Raw genomic sequence first — 10,029 nt, 5'->3', positions numbered from 1 at the left:
TTCAGGCATGAGTATTTTTGTACTTTCCCTTGGTTCACTTCCTTCAGGGTCGATGCGCTGGCGTCCCATGCAATGGCAACGTCCAAGATCTTAACGTCATCGCCCTTCTTGATGATTATGTCAGGTTTCAACCTGACTCCATCTTGAGAAGTTATCAGCTTCTCTTCTTCCACTTCCACCTCGGGATTGTACTTCTTGATCAGTCGGACGACCTGCTTTGCTATAAAATTGTGCCTTTCCACCCTTGGTAAGTGGACCCTTTCACACTCTTGGAGTATGTGGAATGCTGTCTCCGGCTTCTCCTTGCAGAACCTGCATTCAATGGCTTTGGGATCAGTGGCATGTTTATTAGATAGGGCCCTGGTTGGGTATAAGTTGGTCCTTAGTCTGAGAGCTCGAATTCTGTCTCCATCGGCCATGTATCTGGAATCGTGGTATAACCACTGGTTTCCAACAGGCTCGCTTCGGTGAGAGAACAGACTTTTGTTGGTATAGGTTTGGATCGATTTCTCGATCGCCTGCTTGCGAGCCTCTCTCAGTGCCAACTCCAGGTCGCCTCTATCAGAAATTCCCATGGGAATGCCCAGATATTGGGCTAGCCTTTCTTGATGGTCTTTAAGGGGCTCAGAGAGCACAGCATCCACGAAAGGGAGCCCGATTCGGGCTAGCCTTGCATAGGCTTTAGCTTGGCAGGTCGCCGCTGTCCATTCTAGTGGTAGCATGCCTAGCCCACCTTCCCTTGCCGGCATGTGCACATGGGAGTTTGGGAATGATGATGGAAGGTGGAGCACATTCTTGGTAATGGTCCTTATGATCTTGTCACGTCGGGCTGCCTCTGATCTCACATTGAGGCTGTTAGAGAGTATGTATAGGTATCTCGTAGATACCAAGGTGTTAATACACCTGACCTTCTGGAACGGCTTCAAGGCCGCCCTTCTGATCACTGCCACGATCTTCTCAGCCATCTCATCGTTAGCCTTGGGGGGCTTGTTCAGGTATATCTGCAGCCCGAGGTACTTCACTGGGATCTCCTTAGGTAAGGATGGGATGGAACATCCATCAATTCTCAATGGGGGGAGTGTATAGTCAAACCACTTCCTCACACCATTGTATCTCCAGCCAAAGTACTGCGTTTTGCGGGGATTTACAGTCAAAGCCAGGTTCTTAAGATAGTCAGTTGTCTCGTTAGTCAACGCTCTGAGCCCTTCATAACTTCCTGACATCAGTAAGAGGTCATCGGCGAACGCCATGGCCGCCGCCTTCTGGCCACCCACGGACACACCCAATTCAGATCTATTGACCTTCTGTAACAACGGGTCCAAGACCGCATTGAACAGAAATGGCGATAGCGGGTCACCTTGTTTAATGCCTTGGTTCACAGACACTCTTTGGCCGTCCGACTTGCCGTTTAAGAAGAAGGAGGTTGTACAGTTACTGTACAGGTTCCGGAGCAACTGAATATAGAAGTCCGGGAACCCCCTCCCCTTCATTGCCCCGAATATGGCTTCGTGACTGACCGTGTCAAAGGCTTTCTTGACATCAAGGCTAGCCGCATAGAGGCTTTTCTTCTTGGTCTTTAGATACCTCATCGTGCCCTGGAGGATCAGCAAGTTTGAGCTAGTACTGCGGTCACTCTCAAAACCGCCTTGGAGGGGATGGAAGGTATTATCTTCCGTAAATCTCCTAAGTAGGATTTTCGATAGGAGACGGCTCAGCATCGGAGACATGGTTATAGGACGCAGATCCGCAGCAGACCTCGGGTTGGCCTTTTTCGGTATAAATACCGTGCGAGAAGCTTTCATCTCCTCGGGAATGTCTTGGAACGCCAAGAAGTTATTGAGGATATGGGTCAGGATCTTTGGCGGTATCTTTGCCAAGTCTGTCCACGTTAGTCCGTCGGGACCCGGAGCAGCTCTTTTATCAAGGCTCTTCATAGCCCAGATGACTTCGTCCGTGAGGAATGGGGTAACCTCAACAGAGGTTTTACCATCTGACCTCAAATCCCCCTCAATCCTTCTGGATTTGGACGAGAATAGTGTGTCGTAGAGCTCGTGGACATCTTTTAGAGTGACTCTCTGACCATCTCCCTCCTGATCCATGATCAATTGGTGAGCTAGCACCTTTGGGCCTAGTTTGTATAGTCGTTGGTGTTCTCTGAACACGGCCCTTCTTCTGGCGTTCCTGGTCTTTGGTAAGGTTACATTCCTCTTTGGCCTTCCTCTGGTCCGCTGGGTCCCTCCTTTAACTGCCACACCAAAGTGTCTAGTGATCTCTGACCAGTCTCCCATACTCATGGGGACATTGGCCAGGTTGGTGGCTAAAGTTCTATTATGGAGACCAGCTTCCTCCATATCTTCCATGATCTCATCGACACTAAGCACTATAGCTTCCTCCTCCCTGACTTCATTGTCAGCATCTGTGACCATCTGCGTGGACACTGCCTCTTTGATCCTCTGCAGGGCACGTTTGTATCTTTCCTGGTGCCTCATCATTCTGATTGCCATAAGGCTTCTGGTGGGAAAAACCTTGGCCAACTCTTGATTCATGAAAGGGTGCGAGCCGAGGGCGGCCTCCAGCTGAGCCAGCGCTGCCACCTCTGATTCGGTCCATCTCCCATGGGAGAAGACTTGGGCTATTTCCACCCCAAGGGACGTGGGGGGATGCTGCGACATCGCACTTCCAGTGTATTCATGTACTATCCGTGGTTCAGGCGCAGACATAATGATCGCACCATCGGGATCAAGCTGGGGTGAATCTTGAAAAGGTGCCCCCTTGTCCTCGTGGTGTGTCTGCGCCGGCGGCTCCAGAGGTCGAGTTGAATCGATCGCTCCACTGGGTCCAGGGCGGGGTGAATCTTGAAAAGGTGCCCCGTTAGCCCTCTGGCCGAGTTTCCTCTTGCATTGTGTATAGTGGGAAGACATAGTCTTCGCAGAGGAAGCTTCCTTCTCATCACAGAGAGAGCATAACCAATAGACCTGGAAGTCGTGTGCAGATTTCAGATGGTTTTCGAGCTTTTCTCGAGACGTAACTCTGGCTCCACATACCCCGCAAAGCAGGTCATCTGGTGGGAATTTCAACACTGTCATGCTTCTGCTGGTCTGCTGTCCTACGCCATTAGGCGCCAGCGCAGGTGGTGGGGTTCCGGATCGGGTAACTACCCGTCCCGTTGTGAGTGTGGTGTGGCACTGGGCAGCTTCACTCCCACCTCGGGTCATAGACCCTCGTTGTGGCGAGACCGCTTGGCCGGGTTCCATAAGGATTACCCGCCCGGGGGGCACGACGTGGACGCGGGTCTGCCGGGTTGCTGAGATAATAACACAAGTAAGAAAATAAAATGCAGGTGCTGGAGTGGGTAGAACCACTATAATCGCATCCAAGGCACCTTAAAATCGCATTCAATAACGCATTCAAATTCGCATGGAGGTTCTCAGCAACCACCCCCCAAAGAAAAGAACACAATATATTCCCCCGCCGTTACACCATACTTTTTTTAATTTTCTCTTGAGATGCAGGATCCGAACGTGGAGAAAAGCTTCGAATGAGTAGAATGGCGTTTATTTGGCTAAAACAGGTAGTGTCCCCAACAAGTGGGGTAAAAGAAATGTAAAGGGATACGACCAAAAGTGGGTGACCTTGGGCCCAGACCACGACAAATCGAGGCCAACCTATCGGTCACTGGGCCCAAGGCAGCCACTTTTATAAGAACAATAAAAGTGGGAAAAACCAAAAGGGGGTAAAAGACAGCCACTAAGATGGTGTCGGTCGTTATAAAAAGGCCCTGTGTTCCTTAAAATTCAGACTGTACGATTAAATCTTGTGAGGCAGATCAAACTGCCCACAAGTACTTTGGCCGCTAGCCAAGATAGATCTCCTTTTGTTAGTCCTAGTTCTCTCAACGCTCTGCGGGTTCCATCGCATGTTCCCCCCCGAGCACCAAAATAATCCAAACACTGAGAAGTGCTTACCGGGAAAGGAGTGTGAGAGACAGGCGTACTTGGAAGACTTCGATGCGTTTATGTCCGAAAGCGTGGTCGAGCTCGCATCCCAGGCAATAGCGACATCTAATATAATGACCTCATCGCAACTTGTTGGAGTAGCGGGTCGAGAACGCAGTTAAAAAGGAACGGCGACAGGGGATCTCCTTGTTTAATGCCCTGTGTTACTGGCACCTCCCTGCCGTCCGTCCTTCCGTTCCTGCAGAACGTGGTAGAGCGTCCGCCAAAAGAAAGAGCGTGCCGAAAGAACACAATATAATCCCCCTGCCGTTACACCATACTTTTTAATTTTCTCTTGAGATGCAGGATCCGAACGTGGAGAAAAGCTTCGAATGAGTAGAATGGCGTTTATTTGGCTAAAACGTACAATGTCCTCAAGAGAGGTAAAACCTAACTCGACAACTCACAAAGTGCGTGTATTTGGGATCTAACTGTTAGAGAACCTCCAACAGTTAGCCGAAAGGCCAAATAGATCCCAAATCAGCCACTTTTAAGAGCCATAAAAGCGATAAAAGTGAGAATCCAAGTAAAAAAGCGAACAGACCACCAAAAGGATGGAGTTGCCGAAATATAAAACGCCCTTGCTTCATAAAACACCTAGACAATAGAGTTAAATCTTGTGAGGCAGATGAGGCTTCCTACAAGAACTTTCGCAGCGAGCCAAGACACATCATTTCTTGTTAAAGCAAGGTCACGCAATGCCCTCCTTGTGCCGGCACACGTGCCACCTCTGGCTCCAAAACATAGTCCATGTACACTGACCCTTTTATCTGGGAAGGACTGCGCCAGGCCCGCGTACATCTGGACTTTTGCTTTATGAATATCTGATAGGGTTGTGGAGGAGGCGTCCCAAGCAATAGCCACATCTAATATCTTTACCTCATCTCCGCAAGTGTAAATGAGGTCAGGCTTGAGACGCACTCCATCGACTGATGTTATAAGTCGCTCCTCCACAACCACTGACTCAGGATTGTGCTGCCGTAACAACCGGGCCACATGCTTTGCAATAAAGTTGTGTCTTTCGACACGTGGCAGGTGGACCCGTTCACATTCTTGCAAAATATGAAAAGCTGTTTCAGGCTTCAAACCACAATGTCGACAGTCCCTGGCCTTGGGATCCTTAGCGTGTTTATTCGAGAGAGTTCGGGTGGGATACAAATTTGTTCGTAAACGCAGGGCTCTTATCCGATCGCCATCCTTCATAAGGCGGGAATCGTTCAACAGCCAAGCGTTGCCCACAGGTTCCTTTCTGTGGGCAAAGAGCCCCTTGTTATTGTACTCCGATATACGGTTATCCCAATAGGTCTTCCGAAGACTGTCTAAGGCTCTATTGACCTCGTCCCTCCCAGTTATCCCCGCAGGGATACCCAGGAACGACGCCAGCCTACTCGTATTCTGACCAAGGCCAAGGACTGACACAGCATCAATGAACGGGTCCACCAACCTAGCCATTCTTGCTGTAGCCTTATACTGCACGGCAGCAGCAACCCATTCCAGATGAAGCACGCCCAGGCCGCCTTCCCGAGCCGGAAGGTGCACGTGTGCACTAGGGAACGAGTGGGGAAGGTGCATCATCTGCTTCACATGATTTCTGATGGACTTATCCTTTTTAGCAGCTTGGGAGAGTGGACTGAGAATGTTTGAAAGCTGGTAGAGGTACCGGGGCACGACCAACTGTCGAATACACTTTAACTTTTGGAAAGGCTTTAGCGCTGCAGTTTTTATGAGGTTGATCATGTTTTCAGCTGTCACGTCATCAAGCTTCGATGGCTTATTCACATAGAAGCGCAGTCCAAGATATGTTATTGGAACGTCTCTTCCACGTGGTATAACCACGTTCCCTCCCACAGTGGGCGGCGGAATGTCATAATTGAACCATTTTGTTACACCATTGTAACGCCACCCGAAGTACTGTGACTTTGCTGGGTTTAGCGATAGGCCGGCTAGACAGAGGTACTGCTCTGACATACGAACCAAAGACTTCAGCCCCTCCAGGCTCGATGAAACGAGCATAAGATCATCAGCGAAGGCCATCGCTGCGGCATGGTTGTTATCTACTTTAACTCCGAGGCCTGACTGGTTGGCCATCTGGAGGAAGGGGTCGAGCACGGCATTAAACAGGAACGGCGAAAGGGGGTCCCCTTGTTTAATGCCCTGGTGTACGGGCACCCTACTTCCGTCCGTCCTGCCGTTCCAATGAAAAGTTGTCGAACACCCTAGATAGAGATCCTCCAAGATGGCACAATAATGCTCAGGGATATCTCTTCCCCGAGCAGCCGCCAGTATGGCCTCATGGGAAACACAATCGAAGGCCTTCCTGATGTCCAAGCTTACTGCAAAAAAGCTCTTCTTTTGTTTCTTAAAAGCACACAACTTTCTTCACACACACACTGCACACTGTTTCTTCTTGAAAGAACACAATATATTCCCCCGCCGTTACACCATACTTTTTAATTTTCTCTTGAGATGCAGGATCCGAACGTGGAGAAAAGCTTCGAATGAGTAGAATGGCGTTTATTTGGCTACCGAGAGAACACAATATATTCCCCCGCCGTTACACCATACTCTTTAATTTTCTCTTGAGATGCAGGATCCGAACGTGGAGAAAAGCTTCGAATGAGTAGAATGGCGTTTATTTGGCTACCGAAAGAACACAATATATTCCCCCGCCGTTACACCATACTCTTTAATTTTCTCTTGAGATGCAGGATCCGAACGTGGAGAAAAGCTTCGAATGAGTAGAATGGCGTTTATTTGGCTACCGAAAGAACACAATATATTCCCCCGCCGTTACACCATACTCTTTAATTTTCTCTTAAGATGCAGGGTCCGAACGTGGAGAAAAGCTTCGAATGAGTAGAATGGCGTTTATTTGGCTGCCGAAAGAACACAATATATTCCCCCGCCGTTACACCATACTTTTTTAATTTTCTCTTGAGATGCAGATCCGAACGTGGAGAAAAGCTTCGAATGAGTAGAATGGCGTTTATTTGGCTAAAACTTGCAATGTCCTCAAAAGAGTTAAAATCCTAACACGACAACTCTCAAAGTGGGTGTCTTTGGGCCCCAACCACTGGAGACCACCCCCAGCAGTTAGCCGAAGCCAAATGGGACCCAAATCAGCCACTTTTATGAGCATAAAAGCGATAAAAGTGAAAACCAATAAAACATCGAACTACCACCAATAGAATGGAGTTGTCTCTAAAATTCTCCCAAGCTCCATAAAATCCAATGGATTAGACAATCTTGTTAAATCTCGAAAGGCAAATCAGACTTCCCACCAGCACTTTTGCGGCCAGCCAGGAAACATCGTTTCTGGTTAGGCCCATCTCTCGTAAAGCTCTTCTGGTACCCGCACATGTACCTCCCCTGGCACCAAAGCACAGACCGTGCACGGAAACTCTTTTGTCAGGGAAGGACTCCGCAAGCCCCGCATATTTCAACACTTTAGCCTTGTTAATATCCGACAGGGTCGTTGGGCTGGCGTCCCAGGCAATCGCTACATCATATATTCTGACCTCATCACCCATTGTACAGATGAGGTCGGGTTTCAACCGTACGCCAGCCCTGGAGGTTATCAGTTTTTCCTCCGTGACCACTGCCTCCGGATTGTGTTGACGCAGCAGACGGGCCACATGCTTCGCGATGAAGTTGTGTCTCTCGACACGTGGCAAATGGACCCGCTCACATTCTTGAAGGATGTGAAACGCGGTCTCCGGTTTGGAGCCGCAGTGCCGACAGTCCCTTGCCTTAGGATCCCCAGCATGCCTATTCGACAGCGTGCGCGTGGGAAAGATGTTCGTGCGCAATCGAAGGGCTCTAAAGCGATCCCCGTCTTTCATTAGGCGGGAATCGCACATTAACCAAGAGTTACCCACAGGCTGTTTCCTGTGGGCAAAGAGACCCTTGTTATTACTATATTGATTCAATTTTCTTTCCCAGTAGGTCTTGCGCAGGCTGTCCAAGGCAGCATTGACATCAGCTTTCCCAGTCATTCCGCTGGGGATACCCAGGAACGAGGCAAGCTTGGCCAAATTATCATTGAGCCCAAGGGACACGACGGCATCTGTGAACGGGTCGGCCAGGCGAAGCATGCGGGCGATGGCTTTATACTGGACTGCTGCGGCAATCCATTCAATATGCGGGATGTGAAGCCCTCCCTCACGGGCCGGGAGGTGTACATGTGCGTTGGGAAAAGAGTGCGGCAGGTGGAGAATCTGCTTAACCAGACCACGCATTGACTTGTCTATCTTCGCGGACAAAGAAAGGGGGCCGTAGATGTTCGAAGCCTGATACAGGTAGCGTGGAGCCACAAGCTGGCGGAGGCATTTTAGTTTTTGGAACGGCTTGAGTGCCGCCGACTTAATCAATTAAATCATTCTTTCAGCCATCACATCGTCAATCCTCGAGGGCCTATTGACATATAGTTTTAAGCCGAGATACGTGATTGGGACGTCTCTTCCGCAAGGAGGTATCTGCTTGTCCCCCACGGTTAGCGGCGGGATGTCATAATCGTACCATTTTGTTGTGCCATCATATTTCCATCCAAAATACTGGGACTTAGCAGGGTTTAGTTCTAAACCGGCTCCGGATAGGTATTTCTCCGTCATTCGCACCAGCGCCTTGAGGCCCTCCAGGCTCGACAAAAAGAGTAGTATGTCGTCAGCAAAGGCCATTGCTGCAGCATGTGAGTTCTCCAACTGTATCCCGAGGCCAGAGCTGTTTGCCATCTGGAGGAAGGGGTCTAGAACGGTAATAAACAGGAACGGCGAAAGGGGGTCTCCCTGTTTAATGCCTTGATGGATTGGCACCCTCCTTCCGTCCGTTCTACCGTTCCAGAAGAAAGTTGTTGCGCACCCCTGATACAAATCCTTCAGAATGCAGCTGTAGTGTTCGGGGATATCTCTTCCCCGAACAGCCGCCAATATGGCCTCGTGGGATACGCAGTCAAAGGCCTTTCTGACATCTAAACTCACTGCGTACAAACTCTTCTTTCGTTTCTTTAGAGTCCTCATCAACGCCTAGAGCGCCAAAAGGTTGGTGCTGGTTCCCCTATCCTCCTGGAAACCGCCCTGCATAGGATGGAATTTGTTATCAGCTGATAATCGCTGTAACAGCAAACGAGAATAAATCCGGCACAACATAGGTGACATCGTAATCGGTCTCACATCCGCCGCTTCCCTTGGGGAACTCTTCTTGGAAATGAAGACAGCCCTCGACTGTTTTAGGTCCTCGGGGATTTGTTTATGCACAAAGAAGTTATTGACGATATGGCATAAGATCTTAGTCGGCACCACTCGAAGATCGTTTAGCGTTAGCCGATCTGGACCTGGAGCAGCATTGTTGTCCATGCCTCTTATGGCCCACGCCACCTCTTCAGGTTGGAAGACAGACGTATCGACAGGGGTCTTGGTGGAAGAGGGTAGCTGTACTCCCGAATGCCTCGTGGAGGCTGTCAACAACGGGTCAAAATAGGTGTGTATGTCTTGGATGGAAATTGGTGTGGAACCATCCTCTCTTTCAGACAGATGATGTACAAGAATGGGAGGGCCCAGCCGATATAGACGCTGGTGTTTGTTATATCGTGAGCGTTTTCTCTCACTTCTGTTCTTAGGCACCGGGGCAACTGGTGAAGACTGGTGCTTATTATGATGAGTCTTGGTGCCAGCCACAATACCGAAATGCAGGAAAATTGCTGAGAAATCTTCCATCGTGATAGGTCCGGAGAATAGGCTAGCAGCTAGACCAGGATCATTCAGTCCTGCTTCCATGAAATCTTGGATGATGGTATTAGCCTCAAATGATGAGGGCAACTGCTCCGTCCCTAGGGCTCGTGGGACGGCCATCGATGCCCCCCCCCCCCAGGGCGAAGCCGGCCGAACCCGCGGCCACCGCCGAACCCTCCGATCCCCGTCCATCCCCAAGATCACCACCGATATTGCTATGCGAGGATTGACATTATAGTGGATCTCGCCACTCTGCAGATAGCCATTTGGGTCCAGGCCCATAGGCATCACACTCGGGGGGGTTAACC

Source organism: Ornithodoros turicata, unplaced genomic scaffold (genome assembly GCF_037126465.1).
Source record: "Ornithodoros turicata isolate Travis unplaced genomic scaffold, ASM3712646v1 Chromosome14, whole genome shotgun sequence".
NCBI classification, from domain to species: Eukaryota; Metazoa; Arthropoda; class Arachnida; order Ixodida; family Argasidae; genus Ornithodoros; species Ornithodoros turicata.
The sequence above is the reverse complement of the archived record's forward strand: the minus strand, read 5'-3'. Positions refer to the sequence as shown.